We start from the raw sequence: 19067 nt of genomic DNA, 5'->3' as shown, positions 1-19067 counted from the left end.
CCCCCAAATAAACTCAAAGAGTTGGACATGACTGAGCAACTTCACTTTCACTTTCAAATAAAGCCAAGCACATCTAGTCAATTTATTTTTCAATAGGAGTGCCAAGACCATGGGGAAAGAACAAACTTTTAACAAGTGATAGTGAGAAAACCGAATGCTGCTGCTGCTGCTGCTGCTGCTGCTGCTGCTGTGTCGCTTCAGTCATGTCTGACTCTGTGCGACCCCATAGACAGCAGCCCCGTCCCTGGGATTCTCCAGGCAAGAACACTGGAGTGGGTTGCCATTTCCTTCTCCAATGCATGAAAGTGAAAAGTGAACGTGAAGTCGCTCAGTTGTGTCCAACTCTTAGTGACCCCATGGACTGCAGCCCACCAGGCTCCTCCATCCATGGGATTTTCCAGGCAAGAGTACTGGAGTGGGGTGCCAATGCCTTCTCCAGAGAAAACTGAATATTCACATGCAAAAGAGTGAAGCAGGATCTTTACCTTATACCATATACAAAAACTAGCCCAAAATAGGTCAAAGGCCTAAGCTTAAGAGCTGAAAGCATAGAACTCTGAAATGAAAACGGAGAGGAAAATCTTTTCTGGTTATCATACCAAAAGCAGAGGCAACAAAGGAAAAGCAGAAGAACTGGACTTGATTAAAATCAGAGACATTTGGGACTTTACTGGTGGTCCAGTAAAGACTCCAGGTTAAGACTCCAGGCTTCCAGTGCAGGGGCATGGGTTCAATCCCTGGTCAGGGAACTAAGATCCCACAAGCTGCAAGGCACAGGCCAAAAAACAAACGAAAAACCCCAAATCAAAGGCATTTGTACACTAAAGAATATTAGCAAGAAAGTAAAAAGACAGCTTACAGAATAGGAGAAAATATTTGCAAACCATCTATCTTATAAAAGATGTTAATCCAGAATAAATAATTCCAACAATGCAACAGAAAAACAAACCAACAACCCTCAATTAGAAAATAGGAAAAGGTCTTGATAGGCATTTCTCCAGAGAAGATATATAACTAGAAAACAAGCACATGAAAAGATGTTCAACATCATTAATCATTAGGAAAATGCAAATGAAAACCACAATGAGATACCACTCTATGCCCACTAGGATGGCTATGATTCAAAAGATAAACAAACAAAAAAGGAAAATAACAAGTGTTGGCAAGGCTTTGGAGAAACTGGAATTTCCATGTATTGCTGTAAAAATGTAAAATGGTTCAGCTGCTGTAGAAAATAGTTTGGTAGTTCCTCAAAAAGTTAAATATAGAATTACCATATGACCCACAATTTCACTCCAATCTATATACCCCAAAAAACTGAAAGCAGGGACTCAGACACTTGTACACGAATATTCATACCAGCATTATTTACAGCAGTCAAAAAGTGGATACAACCCAAATGTCCACCAACAGGTGAATGCATAAACAAGATGTGGTATATACATACAATGGGATATTATTCGACCATAAAAAGGGATGAATTCTGCTACATGCTATGACACGGATGAACCTTGGAAACACTTTGCTAAGTGAAATAAGCCAAACACAAAAGGACAACTATTGTGTCATTCTACTTATATGAGGTACCTGGGACTGAACCTGGGTCTCCTGCATTGCAGGCAGATTCCTTACTATCTGAGCCACCAGGGAAGCCCATGGGGTGCCTAGAAAAGTCAAATTCAGAGACAGCAAGTAGAATAGAGATTACCAGGGCCTGGGAGGAGTGGGCAATATGGAGTTGTTGTTTAATGGGCATAGAGTTTCTGTTTAGGATGATTTTAAAAGTCCTGGAAATGGATAGTAGTGTTGGTTGTACAACATTGTGAATGCACTTAATGCATTCACAAAATGGTTAAAATGGTAAATTTTATGATACACATGTATTTTTTCTTTAAGTTTTATTGAGATACAATGCACATATAATAAATGGCACATATTTAAATTTTCAGTTTTTATATGATACATATATTTTAACACAAAAGCTCAATACTATACATGAAATTCATATGATATTGTATGTCAAATATACTCAATTAAAAAAAATTAAATTACATCCCAAAAAACTCAATAAAGCATTTGATTTGAAATACGGACATATAATCATAGTAATTAACCATTAGAGACATTTAAAATTTTTGTTTACATCCCCCCAAATTTATATATTCTGTTGTCCAAAGAATATTTTGAGAAACTTATTAGGATAATGAGGATCTCATAGATATAGTCTGCCTTATCAATAAGTATATATGTTCGTATGTGTATGTTGTGTTGTATGATGAGTAATAGAAAAAGAAGACGGTGCTACCTCTTCATTTTGAGGAAAGATCATCCATTTTGCTTATCCTGGGAAAAAGGAAATTGATATGACATACTTTTGGGAATGCTGCAGATGATCAAGAAGAAAAGGAAGGAAATCATGTGTTCAGATCAGAGATCAGATCAGATCAAATCAGTCGCTCAGTCGTGTGCGACTCTTTGCGACCCCATGAATCGCAGCACACCAGGCCTCCCTGTCCATCACCAACTCCCAGAGTTCACTCAGACTCACGTCCATCAAGTCAGTGATGCCATCCAGCCATCTCATCCTCTGTCGTCCCCTTCTCCTTTTGCCCCCAGTCCCTCCCAGCATCAGAGTCTTTTCCAATGAGTCAACTCTTCACGTGAGGTGGCCAAAGTACTGGAGTTTCAGCTTTAGCATCAGTCCTTCCAAAGAAATCCCATGGCTGATCTCCTTCAGAATGGACTGGTTGGATCTCCTTGCAGTCCAAGAGACTCTCAAGAGTCTTCTCCAACACCACAGTCAAAAGCATCAATTCTTCAGAGCTCAGCCTTCTTCACAGTCCAGCTCTCACATGACCACAGGAAAAACCATAGCCTTGACTAGACGAACCTTTGTTGGCAAAGTAATGTCTCTGCTTTTGAATATGCTATCTAGGTTGGACATAACTTTCCTTCCAAGGAGTAAGCATCTTTTAATTTCATGGCTGCAGTCACCATCTGTAGTGATTTTGGGCCCCAGAAAAATAAAGTCTGACACTGTTTCCACTGTTTCCCCATTGATTTCCCATGAAGTGATGGGACCAGATACCATGATCTTCGTTTTCTGAATGTTGAGCTTTAAGCCAACTTTTTCACTCTCCACTTTCACTTTCATCAAGAGGCTTTTGAGTTCCTCTTCACTTTCTGCCATAAGGGTGGTGTCATCTGCATATCTGAGGTTATTGATATTTCTCCCAGCAATCTTGATTCCAGCTTGTGTTTCTTCCAGTCCAGCATTTCTCATGATGTACTCTGCATATAAGTTAAATAAGCAGGGTGACAATATACAGCCTTGACGAGCTCCTTTTCCTATTTGGAACCAGTCTGTTGTTCCATGTCCAGTTCTAACTGTTGCTTCCTGACCTGCATACAAATTTCTCAAGAGGCAGATCAGGTGGTCTGGTATTCCCATCTCTTTCAGAATTTTCCACAGTTGATTGTGATCCACACAGTCAAAGGCTTTGGCATAGTCAATAAAGCAGAAATAGATGCTTTTCTGGAACTCTCTTGCTTTTTTGATGATCCAGTGGATGTTGGCAATTTGATCTCTGGTTCCTCTGCCTTTTCTAAAACCAGCTTGAACATCAGGAAGTTCACGGTTCACATATTGCTGAAGCCTGGCTTGGAGAATTTTGAGCATTACTTTACTAGCGTGTGAGATGAGTGCAATTGTGCAGTACTTTGAGCATTCTTTGGCATTGCCTTTCTCTAGGATTGGAATGAAAACTGACCTTTTCCAGTCCTGTGGCCACTGCTGAGTTTTCCAAATTTGCTGGCATATTGAGTGCAGCACTTTCACAGCATCATCTTTCAGGATTTGGAATAGCCAACTGGAATTCCATCACCTCCACTGGCTTTGTTCGTAGTGATGCTTTCTAAGGCCCACTTGACTTCACATTCCAGGATGTCTGGCTCTAAGTGAGTGATCACACCAGCATGGTTATCTGGGTCGTGAAGATCTTTTTTGTACAGTTCTTCTGTGTATTCTTGCCATCTCTTCTTAATATCTTCTGCTTCTGTTAGGTCCATACCATTTCTGTCCTTTATCGAGCCCATCTTTGCATGAAATGTTCCTTTGGTATCTCTGATTTTCTTGAAGAGATCCCTAGTCTTTCCCATTCTGTTGTTTTCCTCTATGCCTTTGCATTGATCGCTGAAGAAGGCTTTCTTATCTCTTCTTGCTATTCTTTGGAACTCTGCATTCAGATGCTTATATCTTTCCTTTTCTCCTTTGCTTTTCACTTCTCTTCTTTTCACAGCTATTTGTAAGGCCTCCCCAGACAGCCATTTTGCTTTCTTGCGTTTCTTTTCTATGGGGATGGTCTTGATCCCTGTCTCCTGTACAATGTCACAAACCTCATTCCATAGTTCATCAGGCACTCTATCTATCAGATCTAGGCCCTTAAATCTATTTCTCACTTCCATTGTATAATCATAAGGGATTTGATTTAGGTCATACCTGAATGGTCTAGTGGTTTTTCCTACTTTCTTCAATTTAAGTCTGAATTTGGCAATAAGGAGTTCATGGTCTGAGCCACAGTCAGCTCCTGGTCTTGTTTTTGCTGACTGTATAGAGCTTTTCCATCTTTGGCTGCAAAGAATGTAATCAATCTGATTTTGGTGTTGACCATCTGGTGATGTCCATGTATAGAGTCTTCTCTTGTGTTGTTGGAAGAGGGTGTTTATTATGACCAGTGCATTTTCTTGGCAAAACTCTATTAGTCTTTGCCCTGCTTCATTCTGTATTCCAAGGCCAAATTTGCCTGTTACTCCAGGTGTTTCTTGATTTCCTACTTTTGCATTCCAGTCCCCTATAATGAAAAGGACATCTTTTTTGGGTTTAAGCTCTAAAAGGTCTTGTAGGTCTTCATAGAACCGTTCAACTTCAGCTTCTTTAGTGTTACTGGTTGGGGCATAGACTTGGATTACTGTGATATTGAATGGTTTGCCTTGGAAACGAACAGAGATCATTCTGTCATTTTTGAGATTGCATCCAAGTACTGCATTTTGGACTCTTTTGTTGACCATGATGGCTACTCCATTTCTTTTGAGGGATTCCTGCCCGCAGTAGTAGATATAATGGTTACCAACATTAAAAATGAAGGAAGGGATATCACCACAGACTCTATATACGTTGAAAGGCAAATAAAGGAATGAAGTGAATAACTTTATGCCAATAAACTTGACAAGTTGGTTAAAAGAAAGAGTTCTTTGAGAAAGACAACTTACCAAAGTAATACAAAAAGAAACAGAAATTTTGTGTAACTATTTTTAAAGTTGAATTGATGATCTTTGCCTTCCTGCAAAGAAAAACTATAGGTCCAGATGGTTTTCTTCAGGAATTCTATCAAACATTTAAGGAAGAAATTATACTAATCTTACACAAACTCCTTTAGAAAATAGAAAGTGTTCCCAACTCATTTTATGAAGCCAAGATAACACTGCCAAAAACTTGACAGAAACGCTGTAAGAAAATTGGAGACCAATCTCTAAGTTGCAAAAATCTTTCCGGAAGATATTAGCAAGTCAAAGCAGCAATGATTAAGTAGGTGTATTCTAGGAATGCAGGGTGGCCTTAACATTGAAAATCAATTGGTGTTATCCGACAACTTAATAGAAAAAAGGAGAAAAACTGTAAGATCATACCAATAAATGCAAAGCTGCCTCATAAAATTCAATAGTCATCATGATTTTAAGATAAAAACCTCTTTGCAAAGTAGGACATAAAAGAGAAATTTTTGTTGAATTTAAAAGGCATCTAGGAAAAGTCTAAAGACGATATCATCCTTAAAGGTGACACATTACATGTTCTTCCCTCAAGATTATGACCAAAGTTAAGATGTTTACTCTCACCACTTTTTTATCAGTATTATACTGGAGGCCCTAGTCAATGTAAAAAGGTAAGAAAAAGATATAAAAGTCACACATACTACAAAGAAAGAAATAAAACCATTACCATTGAAACAAGCATTATAATTCACAAAATACTTAGAAACAAGTTTAACAAAAGATACATAAAACCTCTGCAGTGAAAACTGTAACACATTACTGCTAAGACTTGAGCTGCAATTTAGTGACTGCTATCTATTAAAATGCTTTGTAAGGAGATTCTGTTCCAGGAATTTTAATGTTTTGAGGAAGTCTTCGTCAAGCTGGACAAAAAGCAATATCCCTGGGAAGATTTGCATTACTATTACTCAGTCCAACTAATTGTTGGTTAACATTTTTATAACAGAATAAAAAAGTCTGCAATGACTATGTTTTTTCCTCTTCCCACCTGAATAACATTTATGTGCCCTTCTCACAGCACACTATACACGGCATTCCAGGGGAAGCACTACTGGAAACCCAAGCGTTGAATCTTGTTGCTTTTCCTTCGGTGTTTCATTAGTTTACCCTGCCTACATCATCCTCAACTCTCCATCATCCAGCAACTCTGAAAGCCACTCTAGGGGCAGCCCATTGAAACCTGGGGGGTGCAGAGCAGTCTCTCTAGCCCTTGCTGGAAAACAACCCATAAACAGTAGGGTGCTCACCTGCTCCTGTAACAGAGGTAGGTACACGCAAAGAACCACAATCTACCTCTGGTTTCCATTTTTGAGTTTTTGTGAGCTTAATTCTGACCAGTCTTCAAACAAAACCATTTACCCTGTTAACAAACAAAAGAAACTGTACTTGAATACTTTGTGTAGTATTAAGCAATATTTGGACTTGTCTTTGTCAACTCAAAATTATTTAAGAACTTTTTATATTTAGTTTGGGTTTTCCTAGCTTAGATTAGTAAAGCTAATTAGTAAAAAATTCACTGGGGGTGGGGCGGGGTGGTTTCTAAATGCTTGGTTTATGTTATAGAAATTAGCAAAAGATTTTTTTCTATTCATCAATTCCAAGTTATAAATAAGGGGAAAAGAACAGTTTAATGCCTTTACCATTCAATTGAAACATAAAAAGCAGCATATTTGCCCACAAAAACAAACAGACTCTATGGTAGGTGGAATAATACCCCCCTCCCAAAGACGTGCTCATCATAATCCCCAAAACTTATGAATATATGTGGCAAGGGAGAAGTAAGATAGCAGATGGAATTAAGTTTGCTAATTAACTGATTTTGAGATGGAGCGATTAGCCTGGATTATTCAGAGAGGCCTGGGTAATAACAAAGGTTCTTATAAGTGAAAGAGGAGAGGCAGTGTCAGAGTGATTCACCAAGAGAAGGCTCAGCTAGACATTACTGACTTCGAGGACATCAGCAGCTAAGGAATTCAGACCGCCTCTGGGAGGTGAAAAGGTAAGAAAACAGATTCTTCTCTAGGATGTTAAAGAAATGCAGCCCTGCTGACCCCTTGATGTTAGCCATTGAGATCCATACACTTATGACCTATAGGATTATAAAATGATAAATTTGTGTTGCTTTAAAGCCCCTAAATTTGTGGCCATTTGTTACAGCTGCAATAGGAAGAAATAGGAAATGAATACAGACACTTCACTATTAAATCACATTGTAATTGAGTAGTTTGAACACAAGGTGGCACTAGCGTACCAGATTTAGCAAAGAGGTCCTCATTTTTGTGGTACTAAGGGCAATGATTACTTCCCTGGTGGCTTGAACAATAAAGAATCTGCCTGAAATACAGGAGACCCGGGTTTGATCCCTGAGTCAGGAAGATCTCCTGGAGAAGGGCATGGCAACCCACTCCAGTATTCTCACCTGGAGAATTCCAAGTCCATGGGGTCGCAATAAGGTGGACATGACAGAAATTAACACCCACAAAGGCAGGGACACAATTTTATTCTAATACAGGTTTTTAAATCATCTGGTCATATTTGCACCTAAGTCTTCTTCAGTATTGTTGGAAAGGCCCTTAAATTGGCCTTCGTGATTTTTTTTTTTACTTGATGTGTAGTTGATTTACAACATTGTATTAGTTTCAGATGCACTGCAAAGTGATTTGGTCATATGTATGTATATATGTGGACTTCCCAGATGGCTCAGTGGTAAAGAATCCACCTGCCAAGCAAGAGATGCAGGTTTGATCCCTGGATCGGAAAGATCCCCTGGAGAAAGGCATGGCAACCCACTCCAGTGTTCTTGCCTGGAAATCCCATGGACAGATGAGCCTGATGGGCTACAGTCCATGGGGTCAAAAAGTTGCTAACACAAGTTAGCAACTAAACAGCAATATATATATATATACACACACACATATATATATACACATACATATATATATTCTTTTTTATTCTTTTTCATTATAGGTTTTTACAAGATACTGAATATAGTTCCATGTGCTATACAATTAATCCCTGCTGTTTTTGATTAATTTTTAATTTGATTTCTGGCAATGATTTTTTTAATCCAGAAATATAAACTATAAATGAATTGAAGTAACTATAATGTGTCACAGGTGTGAGGATTTTTTTGTTCTTGGTGCCTTGAACACTGACAGCAGCCCGTAGCAGGCGCCCAATAGACATTTGCTAAACGAAAGAATATCTCATGCCCAATTTGCATATATAAATTGTTTGTCGAATCTTTTCTCACATTAACCTGAATCATCTGGAACTTGAAGAAAATCCTTTTGTCCAAGAATTTTAAATTTAGCACTATTCATAGAGTCCTCATTTATTCAAACGCACTTACCACGAATTCTTTGTGGTAGAAATGGAACAGCCATGGCTTGTTCTATGGAGCCTGCTCTGCCCTCCACCCAGGTGGATCCAATTCTAACGAAACACTCCAGGTGCCTCGCCTCCTTCCAGTGTGTGTGGGTGACTTTAGGGGAGTGCATGGTCTGGGTACTGAAGAAGGCAATGGCACCCCACTCCAGTACTCTTGCCTCGAAAATCCCACGGACAGAGGAGCCTAGAAGGCTGCAGTCCATGGGATCGCTGAGGGTCAGACACGACTGAGCGACTTCACTTTCACTTTTCACTTTCCTGCATTGGAGAAGGCAATGGCAACCCACTCCAGTGTTCTTGCCTGGAGAATCCCAGGGATGGGGGAGCCTGGTGGGCTGCCGTCTATGGGGTCGCACAGAGTTGGACAGGACTGAAGCAACTTAGCAGCAGCATGGTCTGGGTACAGGCTTCCCCGATGGCTCAGCAGTACAGAATCTGGCTGCAGTGCAGGAGATGCAAGAGATGTGGGTTCAAGCCCTGGGTAGGAAAGATCCCCTGGAGAAGGAAATGCAAGCCTCTCCAGTATTCTTGCCTGGAGAATCCCATGGACAGAAGAGCCTGGCGGGTTACAGTCCAAGGAGAGCAAAGAGTTAGACACGACTGAAGTGACCGAGTATGCACACGCGCATGGTCAGGTTAACTGGGGCCCACAGGCAGACCACTTTGGGAGGCAGGATTTCCAGGGAGTCTGTTTCTCTGCACTTGGTGGCCCTGAATGCTTTTTGCTTGCTGCTCCTTCTGCCCCAGGGCATTGGGTCTCTCCCTTGGCTTGTCCAGTTCTCCCAGTCAAAGAGAGAAAGTGTCCTTTTTTGGAGTTTCTTCCAGTACACTCTGTCCCCAGACACCCTGTAAATTCTGATTCCTCTCTATGCTTGTAGCACTTTGTTCCTCTCACCCTTTTCATGTTGTTTTATGGTCAGTTGTATAAAGTGGCACGGCTTGTAACTTCCCTGTGGAAAGATCGTATTTTATTCTTTTTTGTATCCTCAACCCCCAGCCAATTCTAGGAACAAAGTAAATGTTTCCAAAAGGTAGGAAGGCAGAAGACTGTCTCATCACTGGACTCACACTGCAGAAGAGCGAAATAACTGCTGCTGATTTCTTAATATCTTTAATTAAATGTTAAAATTAATTTGTATTGCCCTCTAGTTGATTTACAATGTTGTGTTAGTTTCTGCTTTATAGCAAAGTGAACCAGTCATACATATACATATATCCACTCTGTTTTAGATTCTTTTCCCATATAATCCATTACAGAGTACTGAGTAGAGTTTTCTGTGCTGTACAGTAGGTCCTTATTAGTTATCTATTTTAGGATTCCTTAATATTTAAGTATGGGTGTGTGAACTTATGATTAACCCAGAAGAAAGAAATAGTCAGGATTACATTCATCATTTGGGTATAATTTCCATTTACAAAATCTTAGGATAATAAATATCGTGAGGCCCAAAATAAACGTTGGGTTTCCTCTTTTAAAAAGATAAGGAATTTGAATGCAGATTGTAATGTTTTTCTTCAAAGAGGAATGATTTGCCATTCTTTAATCTGATAAAGCTCTTTATACTTCAAATACAGGCTCAGGCTTTAAATATTAATAACTTCAGAAAGCAGGAATCAAATCCTCAACTTTTCATGAATTAATTATCACAATTTTAAAACTCCAATTTTATAAAGCAAATCATAAAGTGCAAAATGGCTTTTCCAAGTAGGGTATTCTTTTTGGTATAATTCATATGATCAAATAAAATTTCATGTATATTAAATTGAGTATTAACACCATAACTGAAAGTTTCCTGTTTCTTGTTATTGAATAATTTTAACTATACATAGTGAGTAAAATGACTATAGGTATCATTTTTAATCAACTTTCATTTTTTTCTAAGTGCTGTTTGCATAGTATAAAAGCTCAAATATTGCTAAAAGTAACTTTTATAAAACAGCAGTCTCTTTTCTTTACCTTTCTATCCCAATCATCTGCCAAGTAATCAATTTCAACTTTTTAAGCTATTTTCTCTAATTTTACTTTCTTATTTCATTTTTTAAAAAATTATTTATTTATTTTTGGTTGCGCTGGGTGTTCATGGTTTGTGGAGGCTTCTCATTGCAGTGGCTTCTCTTGTTGTAGGGCACAGGCTCTAGCATGCGGGCTTCAGCAGTTGCAGCTACTGGGCTCAGTAGTTGTGGCTCCTGGGTTTAAGAGTGTGGGCTCAGTAGTCGTGGTGCATGGGCTTAGTTGCTCCTTGGCATGTGGAATATTCTCAGACCAGAGATTGAACTCATGTCCCCTGCTTTAGCAGGCAGATTCTCATCTACTGCACCACCAGGGAAGTTCTCTTATTTCTAAATAATATGTATTTATTATTTAATATGTATATATTATTTAATATATACTATTACATATATACATATAATATACACATAATATATATGTATACATATAATATACATATATATATATATAATAATATGTATATCCTTGATTCATCTGAATAGACACCTATTGATCTTCCTTGGTGGCTCAGATGGTAAAAGCGTCTGCCTACAATGCAGGAGACCCGGGTTCAATCCCTGGGTCAGGAAGATCTCCTGGAGAAGGAAATGGCAACCCATTCCAGTACCCGTGCCTGGAAAATCCGATGGACGGAGAAGCCTGGTAGGCTACAGTCCATAGGGCTGCAAAGAGTCGGACACGACTGAACGACTTCACTCACTCACTCATTGATTTCCTATTACAGATGACAAGGCTTTCAGCTTATTTGTAGCCCCTCTTTCTTTTCCACCATCTTCTCATAAAATTATGTCTTAAATATCTGTTAAATTGATCTTCAGTGTTTTCATAATTTTGACTATGTATATATAGCATGTAGTGTATTTTTGCATCAAGTAGCATGATAATATATCCTTTCTTAAATAACTTGTTTTTTTCCTGTAATTAGTAATTGCCTCACTTAAAGACATTTTCTTAATTTTCTTTGAATACCTGACTAAATATTCCCACATCCTCAACAGCTCTGTAAAATGTCTGTCATTGGATTTTAAATAACTATTAAACATTTTAAACAACTATTTAAACATGTTAAATAACTGAAGAACTACATCCCAGGCCCTCAGCCCCTTTCAGTCCAAGATAGTCCTTGTGTCTCCACCCTCCTGTTACAATCTGGATGCCTCCACCATGGGCCTGTTGCTCTTCTGTTTTATTGGAATTTCCATTCACCATCACCCTGCAGATTCCGTCTGCCTCTCTTAAATCTTGTTTCCTCAGTCTCTTGTGTCCCAGTGTCCTCCTTCTAAAGTGAGTCCTTTCGTGTGAGTGTGTTGTGTGTATAATGTATGTACTTAGTCGCTCAGTCATGTCTGAAGCTTTACAACCTTATAGACATAGCCTGCCAGCCTCCTCTGTCCATGGGGATTCTCTAGGCAAAAATACTGGAATGGGTTGTCCTGCCCTGTTCAGGTGATTTTCCCAACCCAGGTATCAAACCCAGGTCTCTGGCGTTGCAGGCAGATTCTTTATGGTCTGAAACATCCACAAACAGCTTCCTAAGAAAGCTGGTTGGAAAGGACATGTCTGGACATCCTCCCTGTCTAAACTGTCTCTTTTCTACCCTCTCACTTGATGGAGAGTAAAATTTTCCCTTGGAAATGTGAAGGTCTAGCTTCATTATCTTCCTCCTTCCAATGAGAAATATGATGATGCCATTCTTGCTTTTTGTTTGTTTAAGTTTTGGCTGCAACACAGAGCATGCAGGATCTTAGTTCCCTGACCACAGATGGAACCCTCGCCCCCTGCCGTGGAAGCACAGAGTCTTAACCACTGGACCACCAGGGAAGTCCCAGTTTGATGGCATTCTTACTCACACTTTTCTGCTCATTACCACCTCCCCCAACCTCCCCCTCGACCCCCAACAGGACTTTTAGAAATCTTCTGGTTTTCACAAGTGTTTGAAATTTTTATGGTGATGAGTCTTTTTTTTTTTTAATTGTTCAATGGTTTTTAATTTGTTTTTTGTCTTTTATTCAATGGACTCAAATCTTCAAAGGACCTTTTGTGGAAACAAAAGGCTCATATTCTTCAGCTTTGGAAAATTCTCTTATTTTGTTAACACTTTTCTTCATCATTCTTTTCTGTTCTCTCTTTCTGGAGCTCATTATTTAGTTGTGGAGCCTCCTGGATTGGTCAACTAATTTCTTAAGTTTTTTTCTCTTACTGTCCAATTATTTGCCGCTTTGCCCTAAGTTTTGGTTTCCCTAGCTACATCCTCTGCTTTTCTACTAGATTTTACATTTCTGCCTTCTAATTTTTATTTTCCTAGTATTTTTGTTGTTGTCATTCTCTAAATATTATTCTTGTCAAAACTACCATTTTGTTCCTGTCTTATGAATATAATATTTTCCCTTATTTCTCTGAGAACTGTAATGCCTTCCCCCCGCAATCTTTGTTCTTCCTCCGTAGTTTCAGCGTCCTTTTTCTTTTCTTACCATACAGGTTTATCCGAGGTGCAATGTGTACGCCATAAAGTTCACCCACTGTGTCTAATTCACTCATGTTTAGCATAGTTCTTGAGTCAGTCAACCATCACTTCAATCTAATTTCAGAACATTTCCATCACCCCACAAAGGTCTCTGGTGCCTGCTTGCATCTCCATTCCTAACCCTAGTCCCAGTCAACCAGTACTCTGGTTTCTGTCTCCATACATATCCCTTTTCTAGGCATTCCATATAAATAGAACCACAGTGCATGCCCTTCTGTGTCCGCTTTTTCATGTTACGTGCTGTTTTTGAAGGCCATGCTGTTGCAGCATCAGGAGTTCATTCCTCTTTCTTGTTGCAGATGGATCACATTTTGTTTGGACAATCAGCAGTTGACTAGACATTTGGGTTGTTTCCACTTTGGAGGAATTAGAAACATCTTTTTGTCATTTTAATATTTTATTTTGAACTCTGCATTTCACATTAGAGGATTTTTTTTCACCCAAATGTATGACATTCTCTAGCAGTCTGCTCATACTTAGAAAGGAAGGCCAAAAAAGTTACTTGGAAGCTGTATGTGTACATGGTGTGAGGTGGTAAAGGGCTCTGTTGTAATTCTTTGGGGAAATCCTCATGTCAGTAGTTTTCATCCTTTTCTCTTGGGCCGGTGGAATTTTCCAGAAAAGGCTCTGCCAATGTCTTGGCTGAAGGGTATAATTCTAGCTTCCAGTATTCTGGGAGTTGAAAGGAGGGAGAAGGCTGAGATGTCCCAAATTCTAGGACATAACTCTTACTTGATCCCTCTATTATCAGTGGGAGATTCTTGTCTCTTTCAAATTGTGCCTTGTGTCCCTGAGTCCAGAGACCCTCTGTTTTAGTATCTTTTACTGGGGCAGCTCCCAGAGTAGAGGAGGAGATCTGGAAATGCTTTTTAAATAGACTTGCAAATAGTCTCTTTATTTTTAGCCCTACTATTATCTGCGCCCCCCCACCCCCATTCCCACAGCTATCTGGTGCCAATTTCTGAGCCTCCAGGGTTCTGCTGTATAAAGCAGGATACCTCCCAGCTTCACCCACTGCAAGTTTAGGATTGACTTTCTTGGACCCGCTAATCCATCTACCGCTTTTCCATCTTCTTTGCAGCATCCAGCATTTTACTGCTATTGTGTTCTTTCCTGTTTTCATTATGGGTTTGTGCTTCTATAAAAATCCTTTTACTCTCATTTTCATAGCATTTTCGTTGGGAAGAGAGTATTTATTCAACCAGCCATCTTTAATGAGAATCACAATTTAATTCTTTAATGAAAAATGCAGCTTCCAATTCCAAATAATTTATGAAAATACCTCACCCTCAAGGAAGTGCTGCATAAGCTCCCACTCCTTAACTGTGTGCTGCACACAGCAACTTCTGTCCAAGAGCACAGAGCAGGAAGGAGTGCTGAGGGAGGAAGGGCTTTATAGTGGAGACACCTGATGCACCCTCCCACAGCAAGGTGATCAAGGTCTACATCCACAGTGATGAGTCATGCAGACAGTACGCACCCTTTGTAGTCCCACTCCCCAAACCTGTAACTCAGTCTACTCATGAGAACACCAGATAAATCCCAATCAAGGGACAATTACAAAGTATCTGACCACTACTTCTCAAGGGGCTTCCCCAGTGGCTCAGAGGTAAAGAATCCTCCTGCAATGCAGGAGCTGCAGGAGCCGAAGGTTTGATCCCTGGGTCGAGAAGATCCCCTGGAGGAGGGCATGGCAACCCACTCTAGTATTCTTGCCTGGAGAATCCCATGGACAGAGAAGCCTTGCGGGCTATGGTCTGTGGGGTCGTAAAGAGTTGGACTAACACGACTGAGCATGCACGTACTACTTTTCAAAACTGTAAAGTCATCAAAAGCAAGGGAAGACTGGAGAACTGTCATTACTAGGCGGAACCTAAGAAAATACGACAAATGAAGGTAATACAGTAACTTGGGTAGGATCCTGGAACAACAACACCACAAAAAGAGCATCCGGCAAAATCCAACGAAATGTGAGTAGTGTATGGAATTTGTGTGTGTTAGTCGCTCTGACATGTCTGACTCTTTGAAACTCCATGGACTGTAGCCCATCAGGCTCTTCTGTCCACAGAATTCTCCAAGCAGAAATACTGGAGTGGGTTGCCATTTCCTTCTCCAGAGGATTTTCCTGAACCAGGGCTCGAACCTGGGTGTCCTGCATTGCAGGTGGATTCTTTACCATCTGAGCCACCAGGGAAACCACTTGAGGTAATGTAGAAAAAAGTAGAAAGTGTTAGTTGCTCAGTATTTATGTAGCAATGTTCATTATTGTGACAAATGTACTAATTATATTAACGGGGAAGCAGCAGCAGGACATGTGGAAATTCTTTACTATCTTTGCAACTTTTCTATAGATGTTAAAAGTATTCCTTTAAAAAATGTATTAAATTTATTAAGGGACTTCCCTGGTGGTCCATTGGTTAAGAATCTGCCTTCCAATGCAGGGGACATGGGTTTGATCCCTGGTCGGGGAACTAAGATCCCACACGCTATGAGGCAACTAAGCCTTCACGCTACAACTACTGAGCCCGCGTGCCACAACCATAGAGAAGCCAGAGTGCTGCACTAGAGAAGCCCACGGGCCACAGTGAAGACGCATAACAGCCAAAATTCTTTTAAATTAAAAATAAATGAATCTCTCATTTATACTTTGGGTATTTTTGACACCGTTATGCTGACAGAAAGGTGCCAGAAGTTATCATTTTACAATTTGACTCATATTGACCAAAACTACTAGCAATCTGTTCCAATTCATGTATTCAAATACTTCATTCATTCTCTTTTTCAAATATTTCTTGAGCAAGTACTATGTTCCAGGAAATAAACCTGATGCCAAGCCACAGTGATTAATAAGATATGATTCCTATCCCACAAGAAATTTGCTTTCTGGAAACACAGACTGTCCTAGAACACTTCTTAGCTTCTAATTCTCTGAAAGCAAACCAGCTACAGTGAACACATTTTGCTATCCCTATGGCAACCCACTCCAGTATTCTTGCTGGGATAATCCCATGGACAGAGGAGCCTGGTGGGCTACAGTCCATGGGCTCGCAAAGAGTTGGTCATGACTGAGAGACTGAGCACGCCTTACAAGTACAAAGACTGAGACATGCACCCCTTACAAGTACAAAGTACTTACAAGTACAAAGAGAATAATACCTGAAATTCCTCCCTAGCTTTTGAACTCTTTTGTTTAGGTGAGACGTGGAATCCATTAAAATTGCATTATCAGTTAAGAAACGTGCGGGAACGATTAGCTAAAAACCTGGTGGAAAAGGGCGTACTGACGACAGAGAAACAGAACTTCCTCCTCTTTGACATGACGACACACCCCCTCACCAACAACAGCATTAAGCAGCGCCTCATCAAGAAGGTGCAGGAAGCCGTTCTCGACAAGTGGGTGAACGACCCTCACCGCATGGACAAGCGTCTGCTGGCCCTCCTCTACCTGGCCCACGCCTCGGACGTCCTGGAGAACGCGTTCGCGCCCCTGCTGGACGAGCAGTACGACGTAGCCACCAAGCGGGTGCGGCAGCTCCTGGACTTGGACCCTGAGGTGGAGTGTCTGAAGGCCGGGACCAACGAGGTGCTGTGGGCGGTGGTGGCCGCCTTCACCAAGTGACCCTGCCCCGAACCACGCGTCCCCCTTCTCTCACGGGAACCAGTCGATTTTCTTCTATGGACTTCTGGGTTTCTGCAGTTTGTACTTCCCACACTGTAGCTGGCTTTTGTTTCATGAAATGGGGAGGTGGCTTTTCCTCTTGTGGGTGTGTGCATGCAAGAAGCTGCTGGTATGAGAGACCTTTCCGTTAGGTTTAGAAAACAGAAAGTTTGACTGCCTTTTGGCATTTCATTCCTTCTTGAGTTCAAGAGTTGCCATTCTTACCGTAACAAGTTTTGGATTTTCGTTGTGTTTACTTTCAGTTCAGTTCAGTTCAGTTCAGCCACTCATTCGTGTCTGACTCTTTGCGACCCCATGAATCGCAGCACGCCAGGCCTCCCTGTCCATCACCAACTCCCAGAGTTCACTCAGACTCACGTCCATTGAGTCCGTGATGCCATCCAGCCATCTCATCCTCTGTCGTCCCCTTCTCCGCCTGCCCCCAATCCCTCCCAGCATCAGAGTCTTTTCTAATGAGTCAACTCTTCACATGAGGTGGCCAAAGCACTGGAGTTTCAGCTTTAGCATCATTCCTTCCAAAGAAATCCCAGGGCTGATCTCCTTCAGAATGGACTGGTTGGACCTCCTTGCAGTCCAAGGGACTCTCAAGAGTCTTCTCCAACACCACAGTTCAAAAGCATCAATTCTTTGGCACTCAGCCTTCTTCACAGTCCAACTCTCACATCCATACATGACCACTGGAAAAACCATAGCCTTGACTAGATGGACCTTTGTTGGCAAAGTAATGTCTCTGCTTTTGAATATGCTATCTAGGTTGGACATAACTTTCCTTCCAAGGAGTAAGCATCTTTTAATTTCATGGCTGCAGTCACCATCTGCAGTGATCTTAGAGCCCAAAAATATAAAGTCTGACACTGTTTCCACTGTTGCCCCGTCTATTTCCCATGAAGTGATGGGACCTGATGCCATGATCTTGACGTTTTCTGAATGTTGAGCTTTAAGCCAACTTTTTCACTCTCCACTTTTACTTTCATCAAGAGGCTTTTGAGTTCCTCTTCACTTTCTGCCATAAGGGTGGTGTCATCTGCATATCTGAGGTTATTGATATTTCTCCCAGCAATCTTGATTCCAGCTTGTGTTTCTTCCAGTCCAGTGTTTCTCATGATGTACTCTGCATATAAGTTAAATAAGCAGGGTGACAATATACAGCCTTGACGTACTCCTTTTCCTATTTGGAACCAGTCTGTTGTTCCATGTCCAGTTCTAACTGTTGCTTCCTGACCTGCATACAGATTTCTCAGGAGGCAAGTCAGGTGGTCTGGTATTCCCATCTCTTTCAGAATTTTCCACAGTTTATTGTGATCCACACAGTCAAAGGCTTTGGCATAGTCAATAAAGCAGAAATAGATGTTTTTCTGGAACTCTCTTGCTTTTTCCATGATCCAGCAGATGTTGGCAATTTGATCTCTGGTTCCTCTGCCTTTTCTAAAACCAGCTTGAACATCAGGAAGTTCACGGTTCACATATTGCTGTGTTTACTTTCAAACTACCTCCAATTTTTTGTTGTTGCTTTTTGGGTTTTTGCTTTTTTTTTTGCAAATTTTTAAATATTAAAGTACAGTTGATTTACAGTGTTGTGTTAGTTTCAGGTGTATAGCAAAGTGATTCAGTTGTACATATACATCTATTATTTTTAGATTATTTTTCCTTATACATTATTACAAAACATTAAGTATAGTTCCCAGTGCTATACAGTAGGTCCTGGTTGATTGTTTTATATATAGTAGTGTGTATATGTTAATAAAGTGAAAGTGAAAGTCGCTTAGTAGTGTCCAACTTTTTGTGACCCACATGGTCTATACAGTCCATGGAATTCTCCAGGCCAGAATACTGGAGTGGGTAGCCTATTTCTTCCCAGGGATTGAACCCCAGTCTCCTGCATTGGAGGCAGATTCTTTACCAGCTGAGCCACCAGGGAAGCCCAAGAACACAGGAGTGGCTAGCCTACCCTTTCTCCAGTGGATCTTCCCGACCCAGGAATCAAACCAGGGTCTCCTGCATTGCAGGTGGATTCTTCACCAACTGAGCTACCAGAGAAGTCCCCATATGTTAATACCAACCTCCTAATTTACCTCTCACTACCCTTTTGGTAACCATAAGTTTGTCTCCTGTGTCTGTGGGTCTGTTTTGTAAAG

The 19067-nt window shown here is 40.6% G+C and overlaps 1 pseudogene; it reads left to right on the top strand.

Moving 5' to 3' along the window:
- Positions 1–16966, top strand: part of LOC113879039 — a 33299-nt pseudogene extending 16333 nt beyond the window's left edge.
- The last annotated feature ends 2101 nt before the right edge of the window (positions 16967–19067 follow it).

The sequence above is a fragment of the Bos indicus x Bos taurus genome, chromosome 20 (assembly GCF_003369695.1).
Source record: "Bos indicus x Bos taurus breed Angus x Brahman F1 hybrid chromosome 20, Bos_hybrid_MaternalHap_v2.0, whole genome shotgun sequence".
Taxonomy (NCBI): domain Eukaryota; kingdom Metazoa; phylum Chordata; class Mammalia; order Artiodactyla; family Bovidae; genus Bos; species Bos indicus x Bos taurus.
The sequence above is the reverse complement of the archived record's forward strand: the minus strand, read 5'-3'. Positions and strand labels throughout refer to the sequence as shown.